This window comes from Aedes albopictus, chromosome 1 (genome assembly GCF_035046485.1).
Source record: "Aedes albopictus strain Foshan chromosome 1, AalbF5, whole genome shotgun sequence".
Lineage (NCBI taxonomy): Eukaryota > Metazoa > Arthropoda > Insecta > Diptera > Culicidae > Aedes > Aedes albopictus.
The window spans coordinates 102,599,380-102,622,176 of record NC_085136.1 but is presented as its reverse complement, the minus strand read 5'-3'; the positions used below and the strand labels follow the sequence as shown (position 1 = coordinate 102,622,176).

The following is a 22,797-nucleotide window of genomic DNA, read 5'->3' as shown; positions in this document are numbered from 1 at the left end:
TGAACACTTATGATGATCCAGAATACCGTAATATTTCTAAGAATGCCTTGAAGGTCAACTATTCAGTGAACATGATTGATTATGTAGCGTTGCTCTATGTAGCGGGCAAGATTGTCGATGCGAATGTTAACTGGAAGGTAACGTAACGTTACTCTCTAAATCGAAATCATCTGTGGTTGTTTTTATCAACTAAGCTCCATTACAGTAAGGAGGACCCATAATTTCCCAAAAATACAGTTGATTATGTAACACTGCTTAACGTAGGGGCAAAAGCTATCAACACAAGTGTAGACCTGAAGCTATGGTCTCCAAAGTAGCTTGGTTGATCTGGAATATCACAAAAGTATCTTGGAATGACTCATGAAATGCCAAGGGGATTACGTATTACAGTTGGATGTGTTATGTTACAATTCATTGCGAGAATAACTACTGTTACTGTCAAGAGCTAAACTCTTCAGGACAGTTTGGACGACCCTAAAGGTCCCAAAGGTTTATAATAACAAGTAGTAGACTTCAGATTGGTCCAGTAACCGCGATTGATTATGCAATATCAGATATGACTGTTGTTCCGACTGTAGATCTGAAGTTCTGAACTCCAAGGCAGTTCAGGTAATCTGGAACATTCCTATGAGTATTGTCTCTAAATGACATTACAGATTTCAAGAGCTTCATGGATCGCAGCAGATTATGCAAAGCTGTTATTTATAGCGAAAACACATAAAACTATTAGTGTAGATTTAAAGGACCTTTTTATACGACAGTTTGGACGACCCTGAATGTCCCAAAGGTTTAAAATAATATCGATTATTCTTTAGATTGGTCCAGTAACTGCGGTTTACTATGCAACGTTACTGTGTATAGCAGATACGGCTACCGTTACGAGTGTAGACTTGAAGTTCTGAACTCAAAGGTAGTTTGGCTGACCAGGAATATCCCTATAGTGTCTCTAAATGACATTCGATATTTTCAGAGCTTCACAGATCCCAGCAGATTATGCAATGCTATTATTTATGGCGAAAGCATATAAAGTTATTCATGTAGATTTCAAAGACTTCATTGTAGGACGGTTTGGAAGACCCTGAATATCCCAAAGGTTTATAATAATATCCAGATACTTCAGATTGGTCCAGTAACTGCGGTTTGATTGTGCAACGTCACTCAGTATAACAGATATGGCTACTGTTACGAGTGTAGACCTGAAGTTCTGAACTCCAAGGTAATTTGGTTGACCTGGAATATCCCTATAGTGTCTATCCAGCTTTTTACGCTATGATGAGGGGTAATTCAATTTTGACAATTCTTGCCGACAGCCTTTGCAGCATCAGAAACTCATCAGAGTAGTCGAAAATTTCAGTTCAACTCCAGCAAACTGTCAAAAGTTTTCACCATTGTTGTTAACAAGTTTTATTTTCAGTTTTTCTATATAATTTAAATATTTAAATGCGTTTTCTTCAATTTCAGGTTCGTGATTGCCGCTTTTAGTTGTTATACAAAGCAAATGGAATAGAGCATGTGGAGGACGTCGGAAAACCTAACGATTTTCTTCCAATGGTCGCAAGTTTTGATTAATAACACAAACCCAATTTGCTCACCCTGTCTTCCTATCAAAGTCCTTGTTTGATTTTTTTAGTTCATGGTTTCTTTGTTTCCGTCTTTCCGAATACGCATTTCATATAAGAACGATATCGTCCTTGGTAGTGACATCCTATAAAACTGGAACGATTTTTCTCCAGTTGTAATTGCAGGAAGATGTGATTTAGATTATTGAAAACTATCGGTATTTATAGCCCAAAAGGTTACAAAAAGTGGCCATTCTCTACTATAATCATCATTTCATGTCGCATTTGTTATACGGATTCCAAACAAATTGTGCATATCATTTAGCAAATTATACGTTTCCATATTCAACGTTTCCCGACACTTCGCTACTCTAGAATGTAAATTGGACAATTCATTCTATTCTGGTTAATTTCTACTACATACTCAGATTCTTAGTCATTAAAATAAAACTGGGATGAGTTGTTGAGTAACTACATTTTTAAATCGTTTAATGCAGAGAAAGTTTATTCTGCTGAGTGGATTGATGATGCTACGATCATTATAAAAAATCAATTGGTAGTTCTCCGATTTAATTAATTATTTTCTTCATCTGCGTATCTGTTCCATTTGTTTGGGTATTACGGAAAAAGCGGCAATAACGGACCTGAAATTGAAAAAAAAGCATTTGAATATTTAATTCTTACAGAAAAACTGAAGGTAAAACTTGCAAACAACACAGGTGAAAATTTTTGACAGCTTGCTAGAGTTGAACTGAAATTTTCGACTACTTTGATGAGCTCTGATGCTGCAAGGGCTGTCGGCAAGAATTGTCAAAGTTGAATCACCCCTCATCATAGCGTAAAAAGCTGGATAAATAACATTTAAGTGCTTCAAGTGCTTCGCGGATCCCAGTTGATTATGCAATGCTATTATTTATGGCAAAAACAAATAAAATTATTTTTGTAGATTTGAAGGACTTAACTACAGGACAGTTTGGAACACCTAAAATATCTCCGAATATAAAACACCTGTTTATATTCTTGACGAAGCTTAAATGAATACATATGAACGTAGCCCATATCCAAATTCAGCTTTTAGAACAACTGATAGGTGTGTCAATTATTTCGTTTCTCCGAACTTCATGGTGCTCAGAATGTTCTTGGTTGTCAAAAAAAGTCTCAAATACAAATATTCTCAACAACTTTGCCAAAGACAGTGTTTTGTTTCATTAAATGTGTGAATTAATACAACCGTTTCTATGTTGGGGTCATATATTACCCCTCCGGCTCCAAAGGGTTAATGGTTACTTCCCAAGTAGCACTTCGATGACCAATTAGTCTCATAGAGGTATTGATAACCGTCATAGATCTTTCGTTTTGGGTTTATAAAAGTCCTAAGAACCTTTTCTAGTCTATTTGACTAAAAAATGTTACTTGGGTTGAGAATTGTTTTGTGCCTCTTTTGTCCTTCGATTCTCTTCCTTGACCATGATTATTGCTGGTAGCTTATCCTAGGCGGATATTCCAAGTAAATCCCCAAAACTATAAGAGCTATATTGAATCCCGATTACGGATAGGGATTGCAGGAAAACATCTGGTAGTAATGCCGGGAAAATCTATGTGAAATTGTCTGGGACTTTCTGGAAGAATTCTCAGGAAAATCCTTGAATAATTCCTTGAGAACTCCTTGAGAATGCCCGGGGAATTCTCGTAGGAATTCCCGGGAAAGTCCCAGAAGAATTTCCGAAGAACTCCCAGAGGAATTCTCGGGGAACTCCCAAAAAAAACCCTGGGAACTCCCGATGGAATTTCCTCGGGAACGTCCAAAGGAATTCCCGGAAGAATTTTCGATGGAATCCTCTGGGAGCTATCGGAGAAATTTCCGGGGAACTTCTGGAGGGATTCCCGGGGAACTCCCTAATACATACCCGAGGAAAGTCTTAGGGAGCTTCTAAAAGAATTCCCGAAAAACTCCTGAAGGAAATCCAAGGGAACTCTAGACCTTGGACGCCCCCGGAGGAGTTCCCGATGAACTCCTAGAGGAATTCCCTGGGAACTTCTTAAAGAGTTTTTTTGGGAACTCTCAGAGGAATTTCCTGGGAACTCCTGGATGAATTCCTGAGGAATTTCAGGAGGAATTTCCAATGAACTCGCGGAGGGATTCCCGGGGAAGTCCCGGAAGAATTTCCGAAGAACGCCCGAAGGAATTCTCGGAGCACTCCCGGAGGAATTCTCGGGGAATTTCTGGAGGAATTCCCGGGAATCCTGCTGAGGAATTCCCGGGAACTTCCGAAGAAAATCCTTGGAAATCCGAAGAAAATCTATGGAATTTTCTGGGAGCAATCGGAGGAATTCCCGGGGAACTCCCGACTGAATGCATGAGGAATTCCTTAGGGAGCTTCCGAAAGAATTTCCAAAAAACTCCCGAAGGAAATCCAAGGGAACTCTTGACCTGGGACCCCCCCGGAGGAGTTCCCGTCGACCTCCTAGAGCAATTCCCTGGGAACTCCTTACGGAGTTTCTTTGGGAACTCTCGGAAGAATTGTCTGGGAACTCCTGGATGAATTCCTGAGGAATTCCAGGAGGGGTTACCGACGAACACCTGAAGATCTACGTATTACTCTGTTACTACGCAACGCAACGCTAAACAGATAAAAATAATGGAGATTACATGTCATGCAACCATCAGATTTGCCATCAAAACTTTTTGTTACGGAGGATTTAGGGTGTGAACCATTTCGCTTTTTCGGTTAACTTTTAGTTAAAATTTGACACTTCGATAGTTATTTTGCGTCCGGTTAAAAATAACCCTACTCCCGACCAGGGTTAGTCTTGACAGTTCGATAGTTATTTTTTGTTCGCAATGATTTGGCTGCGTACTGTATTTTGTTCCAAATAACTACTCGTCTGTCACATTTCAAATGGGCCACCCTCGTAGTTATTTTTTATCCATCCGATGAAAAATAACCACCAAAGTGTCAAATTTTAACTAAAAGTTAAACGAATAAGCGAAATGGTTCACACCCTTAGAAACAAATGTCAACCACTCCGTTCCCGACTCTGTCTCCTCCATTCATGTGTGCTCACCGAAGACATAAACACCTCCAATATGCGACCATCCAGCTTATCGCATCAAAATTTTTGGAATCCCCGCCCTTATTCAAGGAAATCGATAAGAAATGGAAATTTCCATCCTGAACCAAAAAAAAGAAGGTATCATGTGCGCCGCTGGTCGATGATGACGATGATGACTCTGATGATGATCGTCGTCATGCACGTCCCATTCTTACCTACGCCCTCCTTCGCGCTTACGGTGTGTGGTGGCTAGCGACGAGGTGACGAGCGAGGTCGGTGGGCAGAAGTGGTGGTCTCCAATAAATTCCCCACTTTCTCTGCCAAGTATCGATTTTTGTCCTCGCCAGTCGCCAGTCGCTGCACACATTTTCCGAGTAATTTGAGGAACGGTTTTTCTTCCCGTGTGTCCGTCCAGTTTTTCCTCTTGCCTTTTCCTCTGGGTTCGGCTTGGGACCAACATTCAGGTCAGGTTTTTTTCTCTCCGTTCTGTTTTCAAAACGCTTCTGCTGTTCCATGCTGTCCCTCCAACTCGTCTTCTCTCAGTACCAGTTTAGCAGCACACGTTCGATAATGGGGATCGCACAGCACGTGGGTGGGTGCGGGTGGAAAAGTTTTATGAGTTTTTTTTATGTGACAAAACACACCTTAGATGGGTCAACGTGGAGGCTATGGAGCAGATGTATAACGTTTATATTCGACAGGTTTTTGAGATTATTTTATATTTCATCAAAATTTACTGTTGAACTGATAACGGGGACAAAGGAATTTCAAATAAAAAAAAATGTGTAAAAATCTCTAGCAGAGACACAATGTCTATACTTAAGGGAATTATTCCAGAAGTTGGAGGATCATAGCAGGCTGTGCGCGCGTGCGGCTATGCTTTTAAAACTGTCACGCGTTTTCTTCCGCTCCGCGTTGTTTTGAGCATGTCCGGTCGAATTGAGAACGGTTGGTGGTGCTGTGCTATCCGCAAATTTAACCTCGGAAATTATTATTACTATTTATTATCGACACCTTACCATTATTGTGGCATTCGTGTCATTTAACTTCGGAAAATGTTTGCAAATTGATCTTCGGTGCTCAACATATTTCTCTTACCAGAAGATTTAGCGGATCACGTAGTGTTCAGTACGATAATTCGCGATTATTGTGAGAGTTTTTCAAATTCTCATCGGGTTGCCGAAATTCAAATTCATTTTCGCTGGATGTCCGGGAGACCCAAATGGAAATCAACAACTTTGTCTTGAGAGTAATGGAATTCCATTATGATTTAGTGAGTTTGTTGACAGAACTGTAGTATTTAGAATTTAATTGTAAAGTAGTTATAAAAACATAGGCCAAAAACAAACGAAAAAAGCATGGTTTGGAATTGCTGTTTTATTCCAGTGCATTTATTTGTCCTGACAGCCAACATAACACTTTCACTGGAATGACAGATGTGCTGAAGTCGAAATAAATCGACAAAGCAGGCGAAGCTTCACACACCAAACGCTTTCAGCAATATTTTGCTGAATTTTGCTGAGCTGAAGGGTCCAGCAAAATATGTTGCTGAACTTTCAGCAAAGTTTGCTGAATTTCAGCAAAACGTTACTGGTGATCAGCAGAGTTTACTGAACAAATCAGCATAATGTTGCTGAATTTCAGCAATTGTTTTGCTGAAACCTTCAGCTCGGCAAAAATCAGCAAAATTTTGCTGAAACTCTCAATTGATTTTTGGTGTGCAGGGTTGCTCGGCTTTGGTTTGGTCGGCTTTGGCGGATTTGGAGACGAACGGACGTGTACGTGTCGCGCTGTGTGCTGGTCGAGGAGATTCTCAAATCAGATTCGGATCGAAGAAAGATTGACTTCATTCGTGAACATTTGGCTTCCAAACGGAACGGATATTCACGACACTTCCACTAACAATACCTAAATTCTTATGACACCTAGACGTGAGAAGACGTAGAAGTTTCTACCTACCTTTCTTAGGTGTCCAACTAATCTTCCTTTCCCATCAACTGTCGCAAGGACGTGGCCAGAGTAGTGATCGGAATATTCTTGGATAGTTTTTATGAATGATCTAATTTTCAATTCAAAACACTTAACATTTTTCTTTTAAACACGTTAATTATCGCGAAAGCTAACCAACAAACTGACGTTCACATTTTTCCAGAAACTCACTCGATTTTTTTTTATTCTGGAATTCTTCCGGAAGTTACTCCGGATCTTCTTCTTGACATACCTTCGGGTATTTATTCGAAATTTACCCAGGGTGTTCGGGAAATTTCATCGGGCGTTCTTTCAGGAGTTACTCCGCGAACTTTCCAGAAGGTTTTCCAGAAATCCTTCCGGAGATTCTTTCGAAAGCTCCTCTCGGAATTGTTACAGAAGGTCTTCCGGAAAGTCTGCTGGATTTTTGGCCGGGAAATCTTGCAGCAAAGATCCTCCAAAAGTTCATCCGACTGGAATTTATTTTTCGGGAATTCTTCCGAAAACTATTAGTTTGAGAAATTATTCCAGTTATTTCGTTTTTTTTTTTTTGAAAAGCTCTTCGGGAACTTGGCCAAAATCATCATTGTTCGGATTATTATTCCGGAAGTTCTTCCATGAAATATCTGAACATCAACCGAAACTTTCTCCGGAAATTTCTTCTGGAAACTCCATTAGGGTTTCCTGTGGAATTTTCCAAGTTATCTACTCCGGGAATTTATGTTGAAGTTTATTTTTTTTTTCTGGGAATTCTTGGGGGAAATCCCCTAGGAATGTTTCTGGATGTTTCCAAAGGATTTATTTAAAAAAAAATCCTCTGTGAATTTCTGTGAATTCATAAAAACTAAGCTTGCCTTTAAATTCTTCAATAACAATTATCCAGGTGGTTCTCCTTCTTTGTAATTTGCATAAAACATCCTTTTTAAATTCTTTCTGCAATGTTTCTATCACATTTCTACGATAGTTTTTTTTTCAGAATATTGTTTCACAATTTGTTTAAATATATATTTCAAAAATTTGTTTTCGAGTTCATCCCGGGTTTTGTGAAAGAATTGCCAGAACAAACTTATAAAGAATTGCCAGAACAAACTTATAAAGAGAGAACTTCATACGAAAATTCGCTTATTCCAGGAAGAGCTACTAAAATTGTTGCAAGAGGAATTGCTCCAAAATTTCTCAGAGGGATTGTTGGTTAATTTTTTGAAAGAACTGCCAGAGAAAACCCCAAAGAATTATCAAATAAACCTCTGCAGAAATTCGCAATGAAGCTCCTGGAGGATTTCTTGAATGAAAGGATATATTGTCGCGCTTAACTTTTATTAGAGTCCTGCGGCGGTCGTACGCTCGCAAGGCGTACAGCCGCAGTGACACTCGCAAGCAGGGATGCCAGGTGAAATTTTCAAATATCTTCACAAGGCACGTTAAAATGTGACATGTGAACTTCACACCCCATATTGTGGCTTTAGAATAAAATACTGTTAGAAGTCAAAATTTATGCCATGTTCTCACTTAGGTTTATATGAAGGAATATACCGTGAGGTCATCCAGCAATAATGCATGCTTCACTCTAGAATTTCCGTGGCAATTTTAAGGGGATTTCCCGAAAATTCCTTAACAAGTTCCTCGGACTAGGGGCGGGACAGTGCCTAATACCGTCACGAATACCGCCTAATAAATATTAGTTCCCTAATCTTTACCCTTCATCGAAACATTTTTTGTGTAGTATGTCATGTCTTCTCATATAACAACCAACTGTCACGTAAACGAGAGGTCTTAGGAAATACGGTTTGTCTGTGGATTTCCTTTAATTCCTTTCCTATTTAATTAAACATTTTAATTTCTGTTGGTTATTTTAGCTGTGAAAATAGAATGATCTTCAAATAGACTATCGGGCAGATGACTTTTGGAAGCCCATGTCGATGAACGAAAACCACAAATCAAAAAGGTGGATGATTGGATGCGGTTTCAATACTGGTCGCAAAGGAACGCCTCTGTACTGTACTAGCTCTGAAAAACTGTGATTCCAAATGCAAATATACGTATTGAACAAATATTAAAGACAAATTAAATTGAATTGTAAACTGCATAGTGGAACTTCCATTGGGCATACGAAAGTGCGTTGTTTAATGTTTGCCAATCAAGCTCTCGCAAAAGATTTCCCTAAAACGGCGTGAGCCGATTAAAATCCAGAATGGAAAAAATAGGCATTAACAGACGGGGGATATATTGCACTCCAATGCCGATTTCATCCTGGATACCATTGCCAGATCGTTGAACTGTACTAGTTGAGGATGTCCATAAATTACGTAGTCTTTTTCTGGACCAAACCCCACCCCCCTCTCTCACTCTCTCTCTCGCGTGGACCATAGGCAGATAGATTCTTGATAATGCATCAGTTGGAGTGATTTGTGTGATGTAAAGATCATAGGTTCAAACTTTTGGGACGTAGAAGTAGTTTGCAATGCACCACAGTTTGGTGCTCGTATCCACCTGCGTTATGTCCGGAATCGATGCGACGGAAGTGAGAAACACGAAAAATTAAGTGATATGTAGACGAATTTCATTTATTTTGCTGACGATATTCATTCATACAGATTAAACATCAGATCAATGAAATCACGCATTTCCAAATTTTGACATTTGGAATCAATCCATGGATTGCAGTTCATGGATTACTTCGTTCAAGCATTGATTCTCTCTGGGATTAATATTTCTAATACTGTCTAATACCGCTAATCAATATTAGAGCTGTCCCGCCCCTAGTCCTCGGATTTATTTTCACGAGTTCCACAAAAAAATCCAGGAATTTCTCTAGGAATTCCTTCGGAAATTCTCCCAGGAAGTCCTCGCGAATACCTTTAGAAGATACCTGGGAATTCATCGTGGAGTTTCTCGGGAATTCCCCCAGATCATCCTCGGAAATTCCCCCAAGTGGTCCTCGAGAATTCTCCCAGGAGTTCCTCGTGAATTCCTGCAGAAGATCCTCAGCAAATCCTCATGCTTGTCCTCATGCAGATCCTCGGCAGTTCCTCCAAAAGATTATCAGGAATTCCTCCAGGAGATCCTCAAAAATTGTGCCAGAAATTCCTCGAAACATCTTCTTGAAGTTCCACCGGAATTCTTTCATTAGTTTCCCGAAAATTTCTTCAGGAGTTGAGTTTCCCGAGAATTCTCCCAGGAATTCTTCAACAAGTTCCTCCAGGAGTTCCTTGGAAAATTCTACAGGAGTTCCTCGGAAATTTCTCCAGGACTTCCTCGGGAATTCCTCCAGGAGTTCTTCGGGAATTTCTCGAGGAGCTTTTAGGCAAGCTCTTAGGAAATTCCTCCACGAGATCTTGCGGAACTTCTCTAGTAATTCATCGGGGATTCCTCTAGGAGCTCTAAGGAATTCCATCAGGAGATCACGGGAAGTCCTTCAGAGCATCCTCAAAAAATCCTTCAGGAATTTCTCGAGAATTCATCCAGGAGATCCTCGGAGATCCTACAGGAAATGCTCGGCAGTTTTTACAGAAGTTCCTCGGAAATTTCTACAGGAGTTTCTCGGGAATTCCTCTAGGAGGTCGAATCGAATCGAAATTGAATCGAATCAAGAATTCTTCCAGGAGTTTCGAGAATTCCTGCAAGAGAACGTCGGGAGTTCCTCCAGGAGATTCTCGTAAATTCCTCCAGGAGTTCCTCGGAAATTCCTCCCGGAGCTCCCCGGTAATTCTTCCAGGAGTTCCACGAGAATTTCTCCAGGAGATCCTCGAGAAGTTCTTCAGACGATCATCGAAAAATCCTCCAGCAGTTTCTCGGAAATTGCCTCAGGAGATCCATGGAGGAAATCGACGAAAATTTCTCCATAAGATCCTCAACAATTCCTCCAGGAGCTCCTTTAGAACTCATTCAAGGATCCTCAGGAATTCCTTCAAGAGATCCTCCGTAATTTCTACAGGAAATCTTCGGTAAATTCCTTCCAGGAATTCTTCGCAAATTCTTGCAGGAGTTCCTCGGGAATTTCTCCAGAAGTTCATCGACAATTCCTTCAGGAATTCCTCAAAAAGTTTCTCGGAAAAACCTCCAGGAGTTCCTTGGGAATTCCTCTTGGGAGCATTTCTTCATAGTTTTTCGAGGTTCTTTTCCGGCAGTTCCTCGAGATTTACTCTTGGTCCCTAAAAAACCTACTCCAGGAGTTTTCTAGGAATTTCCGACGATATCCTGGAGGTATTCACAGTTATTCATAGGTATATCCAGATGAATTCCTGATAAACTCCTGAAACATTTCCCGAGAATCTTCTGGAAGAATTCTCGAGAAAATGTTAGAGGGATTCTCAATGAACTTCTGGAAGAAATTCCCGAAAAAAATCAAGAATAATCGAGAAATCATGTAGGAATTTCCGAAACTCCTAGAGGTATCCTCCTAGAGGCATACCCGAGAATCTCTTGAAGAATTTCCGAGTAACTGAAGGAGAAATTCCCGAGCAAATCTGGAAGAATTCCCGAGTAACTCCTAGAGAAATCCCCAAAAAACTCCTGGAAAAAAATTGACGAACTCCAGGAGGATTGCCTGAGGAACTCCTAGAAGAATTCATAGGAATACATGGAGAAACTTTCAAAGAAATTTTCTAGCAATTACTATGGAAGTTCTAGAGTATCTCATAGAGGAATTCTAAAGGAATTCCTGAGGAACTCCCGAAAAAGTTGTTGGCAAACTCTTGGAAAAAAATCCCGAGGAATTCATGTAGAACTTCCCGAGGAACTCCTAGAAACATTTTCGAGGAACTCTTGAAAAACTTCTCAATAAACACCTAAAGGAATTTTCGAGGAACTTTTGAAGTAACTTTTGAGGAACTCCTAGAGAATAAATTCCCGAGAAACTCCTGGTGCAATTCCTGAGAAACTTCTAGGAGAATTTGCGAGGAACTCTTGGAGGATTAACTGAGGAACCCTTAGGGGCTGTTCATAAACCACGTAGACCAAAATTTGGCAATCTCAGACTCCCCCTCGTAGACTTTTGTCCATACAAAAATTTTGAAATTTGTATGGAGTGTAGACTTTGGCCAGACCCCCGCTCCCTCTCAAAAGTCTACGTGGTTTATGAACGGCCCCTTAAAGGAATTCCCGAGGAACTTGCAGAGGAATTCCCAAGGAGCTCCAGAAGAATTTCCAAGGAACTCATTGAAGAAATTCTCGAGGAATTCTTAAAGGTATTCTCTAGGACTTTTTGAAGGAATTCATGAAGAACTCCTGGAAGAATTTCCGAGGAACACCTAAAGGAATTCTCGAGAAACTTCGGAAGGAATTCCCGAGAAACTCCTGGAGAAATTCCCTTGGAAATTCCTGAGGAATTCCAGGAGAAATTTCCGAGAAGGAATTTCTCGAGGAAATAATGGAAGAATTTCCGAGCAACTCTTGGAGGAATTCCCATTGAACTGAAAGAATTCCTGAGGTACTCCAGGTGGTATATCCGAGTAGGACCTAAAAGAATTCCTGAGAATCATTTGAAGGTATTTCTGTTAAAATCCTGAAGAAATTCTCATGGAACTTTCCCGAGGGACTACTGGAGAAATCTTAAAAGGCTTGGACAAATCATCGGACAAGTCTGCGGAAAATTCTGGATGAAGCTCTGTTTAAAATTCAAACGAAGGTCTGGGGAGAATTTCCGAAAAAAACCTTGGTAATATTCTAGAAGCATCCTCTGTTTTTGGAGACTTTTGAAAAATTAGAATAATCAGTTGAATTTCCAGAGGAATTTTGTTGATGCAAATTTTATTTTCTATAAAACAATTGCTGATGAGAAATTAATTCAATAGTTCAGCATGCTTCCTAAAATTTCCATGAAATGGTGGTCATCTAATTTGATTCGTATTTCAACTAAAAACTGCTTCGAAATTTCCGCCAATACGAAGATCCAAAAATTTAGGAATTTGTAAGTTTAAAGTTTTAAAAGTTTAAAATTTTATCTACAAAAATTGAAACGCATTTCATCTGAAATTGTTCCAAGATTTGATATATTGGTTTAGAATAACAACATAAATAAATATTATTTTTCAGCTTTCAAAAGTCTTCACAAAATTTAAAATAACTTCAAATGTCTTCAATTTGAAGACATGTCTTCACATCTGGCATCCCTGCTCGCAATGCAAAACAAAAGAGAATATGTTCCCGCCATAAAATAAGAGCACGTGGGTTTCGCGAATTGACAGATGTTTTTGAATGTATTTGTGATGAACGGCAAGAGTGGCTCAGTGGAATGAGTGTTCTTGCTGTCAAACCCCATATAATGGAATAAAATATTTTTAAATCTGGTGACGCTGTTATGATTAGTGACTGTCGCGCTTATATCAGAAGCCAGAGGCAGATAATTGCCATATTCTGATTTTTCTTGAGAGGCATAATACTAAACTAATTTAAAGCTAGAAAGATTCTGAACTCAAGTTATTCGCTATAAATTTATTAGAAGTTGCTCTAAAATAGCCACATACAATTCGTAGCACGATCTATAGTGCTGGTATTCACCCAAAAATTCTTAAAAAAAATTGCGCGATCTACCCAAGCCGGGTTCGTCTATCATAATGGATGCAAACAAACCACCAAAACAAAACCGAAATCAAAATTTCTATCGCATTGAACAAGAAGTTAAAAACTTTCATTGTCATGGTTTGCTCAGTGTATGCAAACACATAAACTTTTAACATTTGAATACGCACCAAAGTGAAGAAGTAAGGAAAACTCGCAACTGGCAGATGGATTGATGTTCATAATGTTGACTCATTTGGGGTGTTTACTTTTTTTGAACATGAACCTTTCCTACAAGCGTATCAAAATCTATGTATCTATCTTCTCTCTCTCCCTCAACAACAAGCTTCCTTCATGTGAACACCGTGGAGATGCAGAGGTACACACGGTCTCTAGTAGCAACGGGTGTCACATTAACATTCCTTCCCTTACCCGATGACCGTTAGGACCTGGCCGGTGCCGGTACTGACAATATAAAGGTCTGAGTCCTCACCTTCGAAAGTAAAACAAAGATCAATTATGGAAGACATCTAGATTTTTCCCAGAATTCTTTTGGGTTAATTGCAAGAAAATAATTTCACAATTCCACCGAAAGTTTCTGACATCTAAAAACTCTAAAAATCAGGTAAAACAACATCCAGGAAGTCCAATCCACAATTCCACAGGTCATCTAACTTCTGACCTTTGAAACAGGACTGGATGTCTGTTATCTGTGCTGGTGGTGTAGTAATGGTGAGATTTAGATTAAAACCCAATGCAAAATTGGAAATCACGATAGCATATCAACGATTTTGAAAAAAAAAAAATTGGTGATACCGATTGAATATTTTGCCTATTCCGATGAATAATTCCAAAGAGATTTTATCAAGGTTCTTTCGGCATGTCTAAGAGTTGTTCTTGGGATTTCTAGCAGAGTTTCTTCCAGAGTTTCTGAAGGGGTTTTTCACGGGGTCTCTGCTGGGCTACCTCAAGGTTTTCTCGGAGGTTTCGTTCAAAATCTTATCCGGAGTTTCTTCATGAATTTCTCTAAATGTTATTCCGGGATAGCTTTCCAGCAGTTGCTGTCAGGATTTTTGCAAGGTTCTTGCAGAAGTTCTTCCAGGGATTTCTCTAAGAGGTTTTAGGGTTCCTCCTTAAATTTTCTAAATATTTACTGCCGAGATCACTCGCAGATTTTTCTTCCGAGATGTCCCAGTTTTTCCCAGAAATCTCAGGTGAAACATAAATAAACATCCCGCAAAAACCTTTCTTAGGAAAAAATCCAACTGAAACACTTGTAGAAATCTAAAGCGAAGCTCTGAAAAAAGCTTACGGAAATTTCCTGGAGAAATTGCAGGAGAACCTTCTAAAGAAACCCTGGTCGAAGCTCCTGCAGAAAATTCGTGGAAAACTCCTTAAGGAATCCATGCAGGAGCTCTAGAAGAAATTCCATAAAAAAAACTCTGGAAGAAAGCCCGGGAAGATCTACTAGAGAAGTCTGGCGAGAAACACTGGAAGGAATCGCGAAAAATCTTTAAGGGAAATTGCGAGAGAACTTCGAGAAAATCCCACGAGAGACTCTGGGAGAAAACAAATCTTCGTGAAAAATTCCAGCAGAAATCGGTAGGAATTCAGGAATTTCGCAAGATTCTCAAGGCAAAAATGTTCCAATCTTGGAAAATACCAGTAGGGATCCGATAAAATCTCCGGGATTAATTCAAAAAAGAATACCAAGAACATTTTTCATGGAAAAATGCGGAAGGTATCCTGTGAGAAATCCTAGGGGGCATTCCAAGAGATATTTCTAAAGTAGTTCCAGGAAGAAACCTTGACAGAATTGTAACGTCATTTCTAGTTTGAAATCAACCAAAAATTTTTAAAGGTTTTTTTTTCAGGTAGTAGACCCCCTGCTCTGTTTATGCTCTTAGAATGCCTTCCAGGATTTCTTTTAAAAAAATCTTCCGTATTTGGGTCTGCCAGAGCCCTACCGTCATTTTTTCTCAAGATTCCAGCCATTCTTTTCGGGAATCATCCCTGGGAATTTCCCAGGATTGCTGAAATCAGTTTCTGCTGGAGTTCCAGGATTTCTTTCCAGGGTTTTCGCGGAAATTCTTCTAGGTTTTCTACAGGACTTATTCTCATGCCTTCTCTTGGCAGATTACTTCCGGTTTTGCTCTCGGGATGTCTGTCAAAGTTTTTCAGAGATTCTTCGTGTTTTCTTCCGAAGATTCTCTTGGAAGTTCTGGTTATATTTCTTATGGGACACGTCCCGCGATTTGTTTCAGAAATCTTTTAAAGATTTTCTCGGGATTACTCCAAAAGTTCTTTCCGTAAACGCTGTAGGAAATAAGAATCTAATATGGGGTTGAGCTCTAAGATTTCTTCAAAAGTTCTTCGGGATTTCCTCCAGGAGTTTATCGGAAATTCCACCAGGAGTTTCTCGGAATCCCTCCACAAGTTTTTCGGGAATTCCTCCAGGAGTTCCTTGAGAATTCATCCGGGAGTTCCTCAGAAAATCCTCCTAGAATTTTTCCAGAATTTCCCTGGAAATTCTTCGAAGACATCCATGCTCGGTTCCCTAGGAACTCTTCAAGGAGTTCTCAGGGAATTACTATAGGAGATCACTGGGAATTCCTCCAGGAGCTCCCCTGGGATTCCTTCGGTAGGTGCCCGTGCATTTCTTGAGAATTCCTTCGGGAGTTCCCAAGCAATTCCTTCCGAAGTTCCCCGGGAATCCCTCCAGAACTTCCCAGGGCATTACTACAGAAGTTCTCCGTGAATTCTTTCGATAATTCCCAGAGAATTCCATCGAATATTCTTCTGGGATTTCCCAGGGAATCCCTAAGGGAGTTCCCAAGCAATTTCTTCGTGAGTTCCCCCGGGATTCCTTCGGGAACTCCCGGGAATTCCTCAGCGAGTTTTCCTGGAAATTCCTCGGAGAGTTTCTCGGGAATCTTTCCGAGAATTCCCCGAACATTGCTCCTGGAGTTCCCCGAGAATTCCTTCGGAAGCTTCCCGGGCATTTCTCGGGAATTACTTCGGGAGTTCCGCGGGATTCCTTCGGAAACTCCCAGGAATTCCTCACCGAGTTTTCCTGGAAATTCCTCCGAAAGTTTCTCGGAAATCTTTCCGAGAGTTCCCTGAAAATTGCTTCTGCGGGGGCTTCCCGGGCATTTCTTGGGAATTCCTTCGGCAGTTCTCAAGGAATTCCTTCCAAAGTTCCCCGGGAATCCCTCCAGGACTTCCCTGGGAGTTCTTCCAGAAGTTTCCCTGAATTTTTTTCGATAGATCCCAGAGAACTCCATCGAAAATCCTTCTGGGATTTCCCAGGGAATTCCTCCGGGAGTTCCCAAGCAATTTCTTCCGGGGTTCCCCGGGATTCCTTCAGGAACTCCCGGGAATTCCTCAGCGAGTTTTCCTGGAAATTCCTCCGAGAGTTTCTCGGAAATCTTTCCGAGAGTTCCCCGAAAATTGCTCCTGGAGTTCCCCGAGAATTCCTTCGGGAGCTTCCCGGGCATTTCTCGGGAACTCCTTCGGGAGTTCCCAATGAATCCCTTCTGATGCTCCCCGGGGATTCCTCCAGGACTTTCTTGGGAATTTCTCTAAAAGTTCCCCGGAAATTCTTTCGATAGTTACTAGAGAACTCCATCGAAAATTCTTCTGGGATTTCCCAGGGAATTTCTTCGGGAGTTCCCAAGCAATTTCTTCGCTGTATTCTGTGTCTTCACAGTTGGAGTTGGCGCTCAGTAGGCGTTGCAGTGTGCTGCAGCCGTGTTTTGAGCTGCCGCGGTTACATTTGTTTCGCGTTCGCGAGTTTGTTTATGTTTCTTTTTTCGCAATTTCGCTGACGGGTGAAAAAATGTTCTGTAGGAACACTTGGAAGGTAAATTGTTCATTAGGAGAGGAATAATTGCAAAGGATTGTGTCCAAACCCAGTTCCGTGTTAATGAAGAACGGCTTGTGCGTGACCGCACGACGACGCCGCTATCCGTAGCTTGGGTCTTGCAATCGGTCGAAATTTGTCGTCAATCATTATAGTTTTTTCGTGTTATTTTTCACGTCTTTGGTGATTCCTTAGGGATTCCCGAGTGGTTCCAGAATCAAACAGTGTAGCCGCATATTATCCTTAATTTTGTGAGTGATGAAGCGACTTTTGTTCTAATGATGACGGACTGCGTTCGCTATGGAGGCCTGACGAGGAATAAACCTCACTATGCTGTTATGACGTTTCCATGGTGATGGCAATGCAACCTTGGATGATTTTTGGTGAGTTTGTTTTGATTATTACTACAACAAAATGAACTAAATACGAGTCAGTTTCGACCAGTGATGGTATTATTATCATGAAGCAATTCGCGAGTGTAAAGCCAACACAAGGCTTACTCACGATACCGAGAGTAAACAGTGTGAGTTTATTCGCACCCGCCTGCTTCTTGAGTAAGAAGCAAAACAAAAACAGAAGCACTCATGAGTTTTTATTCGTGAAGAACTAGTGGAGGTGCGGGAAGTGCATTTTATTGTGGTTATAATAGCAAATCCAGCGATTATCCAACATAAACTAATGCTTTATGCTTCATTGTTCCTGAAAAGCAGCACTGCCAGTCGTTAAAATGCGTTTTTCGTCAAAATGCAAAAAAAAACTCACGAAGCTTCGCGAAACACATGCGAGTGCTTGCCAGCTTCGTTTACTCACGAATAAAGAAGTGCGAGTATTCTCGGGCCCCTGTTGCTCACGAGTATGTTTGTTTTGGTTTGTGTCTGCTCAGCGGCAATCTTCATCATTTTCCATCTCTGATGATAGAGGGTAGGCGAAATTTGTTCCCAGTTGACAGTCAACTTAGCATATAGTGTCTTTAGTTTTCGTTAGCGGTGGCAGAAACCAAACCTACACGGAGAAATCAAACTACCTAATTTTTGGGTTTATTTTACTCAAAGCTGAGTATATCGAATAAACTATTTACCCAAAATTAGGTTGTTTTCCCTCTTTCCCTCACCGATGTTGTCAAAAACAAACAGAGATGCATTTACCCAACGGGGGTCCTTGAGCCCAATAAGCCAATTTTGGGTAAATGCAGGTTTACTCAAATTTGGGTTGAATGAGGGAGGGTCTTGGGTTGAATTTACCTACTCTTAAGTAAATGTTTTTGCTTGAGGTGAAGGCAATTTACCTAGTGTGAGTTTAATCGATTTACTCAAATTTGGCTTATTGGGCCGAACTATGGGATTGCGTCAAAAGAACTCAATTTTGGGTAGTTTGGCGGTTCCGTGTATGGGAAAATTCATCCAAGAGTTTCTCGTAAAATCCTCCTGGAATTTCCAGGAAATTCATCCTAGAGTTCCCTGGGCATTTCTCCGGGAGTTTCACGAAGTTTTTTTCGGTAGTTCCCCGAGAATTCCTGAGGAATTCTTTTGGGAGTTCCGTGGGAATCCGTTCTGGAATTCCTCAGGAATCCCTCCAGGAGTTCCCCGATAATTCTATCGAAAATTTTCCCTGGAATTCCTTCGGGCGTTCCCAGGGTATTCCATCAAAAGTTCCCCAGGAATTTATTCAGGATTTTTCTGCGGATTCCTCCGGGAGGACCGAGAGAATTCCTTATATATTTTTTCCCGGCATTAGCATCAGATGTTTTTCTGAAATCCCTACCGTGGATCTATGTTTTAAGGATTTACTTCAAAACTCTTTGTAAGAAGTTTCCGGAGATATATATGAAGCAATTATGGTAGAATCTCACGAGGAGCTCCGGGAAGATCTATAGGAGACATCCCAAGAGGAACTTAAAAAAAAAATCCTAGAAAATTGAGAAATGTAGAAAACACTTTTGAGAGGGTTCCTAGAAAGAAATATTAGAGAACAACAAGGAGGGAAATATTGGAGAAGACCTAGAGAAACCCCGGTAACCTCATTGGAGGGAAAATCCGCACTGGATAGTTGTACAGTTATCCCGAAAAACCACTAAAAGACATCGCTGAAGAGAGTTTGTAATAACATTGGAAGGATCTCCACGAAAAATTCTGGGTAAACCTTTAAAAAAAATCCCGGCCGATACTGCTGCAGATGTCCCGTAAAACTCCAAAAGAAAACCTGGGATGTACTCTGGAAGACATTTCAAGAACAACTCTTAGAGATCTCAGAAAGAACAACGGAAGAACACCGGGAACAACTGTGGGAGAAAGTCTTGGATAACTTCTGGGTGTAATATTTAAAGACTTTGGAAGAAATCTAAAGAGAATTAAATAGAATTCCTCGGGTTTTCCTGGAATTTATTCGGGAGTTTCCCGTGAATTCTTCCGGGGTTTCTTTGGGCATTCCTCGAGAATTCTTTCGGGAGTTCCTCAGGAAGCCCTCCAGGAGTTCCCCGGGAATTCCTCCGATATTTTTCAGATGATTCCATTGAAAATTCTTCTGGGATTTCCGCGGGAGTTCCATCGGGAGTTCTCCGGGGATTCCTTCGGAAGTTTCCGGGAATTCCTAATGGAGTTTCACTGGGAATCCCTTAGGGAGTTTCCCAGGAGTTCCTCAGAAAGTTTCCTGGAATTCCTCCGTTAGTTTATCGGGAATTTCTCCGTGAGTTCCCCGGGAATTCTTCCGGGATTTCCTTGGGGATTCCTCAAGGAATTATTCAAGGGTTTTTCTGACAATTCCTCCGGAAGGTTCCAGAGAATTTCTCATAGCTTTTCCCAGCATTACTATACCAGATGTTTTCCTGGAATCTTCACCGGAAATCAAGCTCTTATATGGGTCTAAATTATGGGAATTACTCGCTATTCTGTATTTTCACCAATCATATATTTTGAAAGATGGAGCGCAGTAGGCGGTTGGCGTGTGCAGCCGTGTTTTGAGCTGCTCGTCACATTGCTTTCGCGTTCGCCATCCGAATAGTTCTCCCGCGGGTGAAAGACTGTTTGTTCTGTATTAATTTCGATGGAATGCATTGGATTATTGATTTGGAGAAGAAGTGCAAAGGATTGTGTTTAAACTCAGTTCCACGTTACTGCGGAACAGTTGGAAGCACTACGCCATCCGGAGGTGTTTCAAAGAATGGATCAATGAAGCAAACTTTTCTTTCATTCATCGCATGTAAACAAAGGCGCCACCGTATATCGACATTAACATTGTGACAGCAGTGGAGTTATGTCAAACACACAAGGCTACGGTGACGCTATCTGTTCATTTCATAGTGGCCGGTTTAGTTATTTTAGTGATCCATTGTGCGTGATTGTACGACGACACCACTGCTCGTAGCTCGCAAACGGTGCCAAATGTTCTAATGATAACGAACTGCGTGCGCGACGGAAACGTGAAGAGGAGAGATTGGTGAGATTGTTCCGATTATTACAAGAAATTGAATTAATCCTCCTGGTCCGCCCATCGTGCTCTCTGCGCTCCACGCCTTCTTGTACCAACCGGATGGTTAGCAAACACCAACTTTGCAGGGTTGTTGTCCGGCATTCTTGCAACATACCCTGCCCACCGTATCCGTCCAGCTTTGGCCACTTTCAGGATGTTGGGTTCACCGTAGAGTGCAGCTAGCTCGTGGTTCATCCTTCTCCGCCACACACGTTCTCCTGCACCCCGCCGAAGATCGTCCTTAGCACCCGTCACTCGAACACTCCGAGTGCTTGTAGGTCCTCCTCGAGCATCGTCCAACGGGTCACTGAATCCCAACAGACCTATCACCTTTCAACTCCCGGACTAAGCCTTGGCTACGTCCTAGCTGAATCGCCTCCTTTCCTCAAACATACAGTGAGAATCATATCACAAGTCGTTGCCAGATATTCCAGCATTATTGCGTACTTCATCCCTTTGCGTGGGTTACACCAACCTTGCACGTCTTCACTAGACATTATCTGCCATAACATTTCACCGTCTCTCAGTCACGGAACTTCGTGGAATGAACTTCTTTCACAAAACTTTGGGTTTTACCGTAGCGTATAGTAATCGCACACCGAAAGAACTTCCCTTCCCAACTATTTCGAACCAGTATTTCATATGACGCTGAACTTCCCCACGTTCAGTCGATTCAACTGAATAATAGTAAACATTCATTGGTCGGTCGATTCGCGCTAGTGACGCGCATCATCGTTCAATATTTACTGCTCGCTGCTGGGGTAATCACCGCCGTCGCCGTGTATTCGACGGAAGACGCGCTCGGAAACGGAGGAACCCATGTAATTCGGTAATTGACACAATAACTTACCCGAAATTTTCCGGCCCACGTGTTGCTGCTGCTTTATTTTGCTTTCCGGATTCGGTTTTGTTGTCTGTTCTCCGGTTGCTCCTCTCGAAAATTTTTGACGGTCGAATCGTACTCACTCGCGTCACTCACTGACTTACTCACCGGCCGAGACTCGCCTGGCCTGCTTATCAGCAGCGTTCGATTATTTTTTTTTCGTTGTTTTCTGTCTGATGGTAAATAACTCGGGAATGCACGACGACACTTTGTTTTGAACGGCCGTCACACGAACTTTGCTCCAGAAACAAACAGCGTGCAACACTCTCCGGTCTGTGTCTGGGACTCTGTCTATACGGACTCGCCTCGCTATCACTTTGGCGGATCTTCGATTTTGACCCGTTTTTTGTCTTATCGATAAGGACAGAACTTCCTCTCCAGTCTAGACGGAGACCACTCACGTTATCCAGACGGGGGGTTTTTCGAAAAAAATATTTCGCTACAAATATTCCGCACTCACTCCGTCGCCAATTACTGCGAATGATTATTGTTGGGAAAACACTCGACCTTTTTTCCGATTCGGAATCGAATCGCCTGAAACGACTGCGTGTGCGAGTGTATGTGTGTGATTCAATGTTTTTTCCGCCCGATGGCCGATTGTTTGAACAATGGAAATTATTTTTCTTCCACCGAAGCGTTTCTCACAACCTTCGCACAAATTGCACTTGAAATTAGGTAGGCATCAGCCCGACTGATAAACGCAAAACAAGAAAAAAACACACAAAACCACAAATGAGCAAAGCACTTGCAAGTTTGCACGAACGTGAGGAGGTAGGGCAATGCACCGCTGGCGGTGGGTGGCGGCGCCACTTTATCTTCGTTCACTGCTCTCACCCCTCGTTCTCCGACACGAAACTGGACCGCGACGGCGGCGAGAACACGAGCGCGGCAAAGTCCGGAGAATGAATCATGCACGTGTTCCACTTAGTAGGCGTTGCTGCAGCCAGGCCACTTGTCGCGCGCGTCGTAAATCAAAACAATCCGAAATTATGATGGAACGCGCTCACCACTATCACAGCCGAGCTGAGTAATCGTCAATCGAAGACGTCGCCGCCTTGTTTTTCTCAGATTCTAGCGTGCGTCGAACAAAGGAAAATTCCGCTTAATTCGATTTTTTTCTTCTTACATCACATTTACACCGCCCAAAGTGCGCCGTTCGCCCTTTCTAACACTTCACCAGAAGCAAGGTAAACAGCACTTATAATTTTTTATTCCACTTCCAGGAATAGGAAATTGTTTTTGTCCAGTCGCCAAAGAAAACACACCGCGCGCGTAGCTATCGGGTAACCGCTCTCGACGGAGGTTGTTTTCGAAATGACGATGACGATGACGGACCGACCAAAATTCAACGATTGCACGCTCGCCGAGAGAGTCGCGGACTAAGTCGCGAACGCTCTCTCTCGTTCTCAATGCGGCGGTCGCGGCAGTCGGTGACGACTTTTTTGTTGTTGTTTGCGTCTCGTTCGCGCTGACGACGTGCGCTGCTGTGGTGGCCTTCTTATTTTTTG

General features: G+C 41.6%; 1 protein-coding gene across 1 annotated transcript in view; it reads right to left on the bottom strand.

The window, feature by feature from the left end:
- LOC109409429 (protein hairless) overlaps positions 1-22,620 on the bottom strand; it is a 129,706-nt gene extending 107,086 nt beyond the window's left edge. The window contains exon 1 of the mRNA XM_029855595.2: positions 21,257-22,620. The gene's annotated coding sequence lies outside the window, so the exon portion shown is untranslated. The remainder of the gene's footprint in view (positions 1-21,256) is intronic.
- Positions 22,621-22,797: the final 177 nt, after the last annotated feature.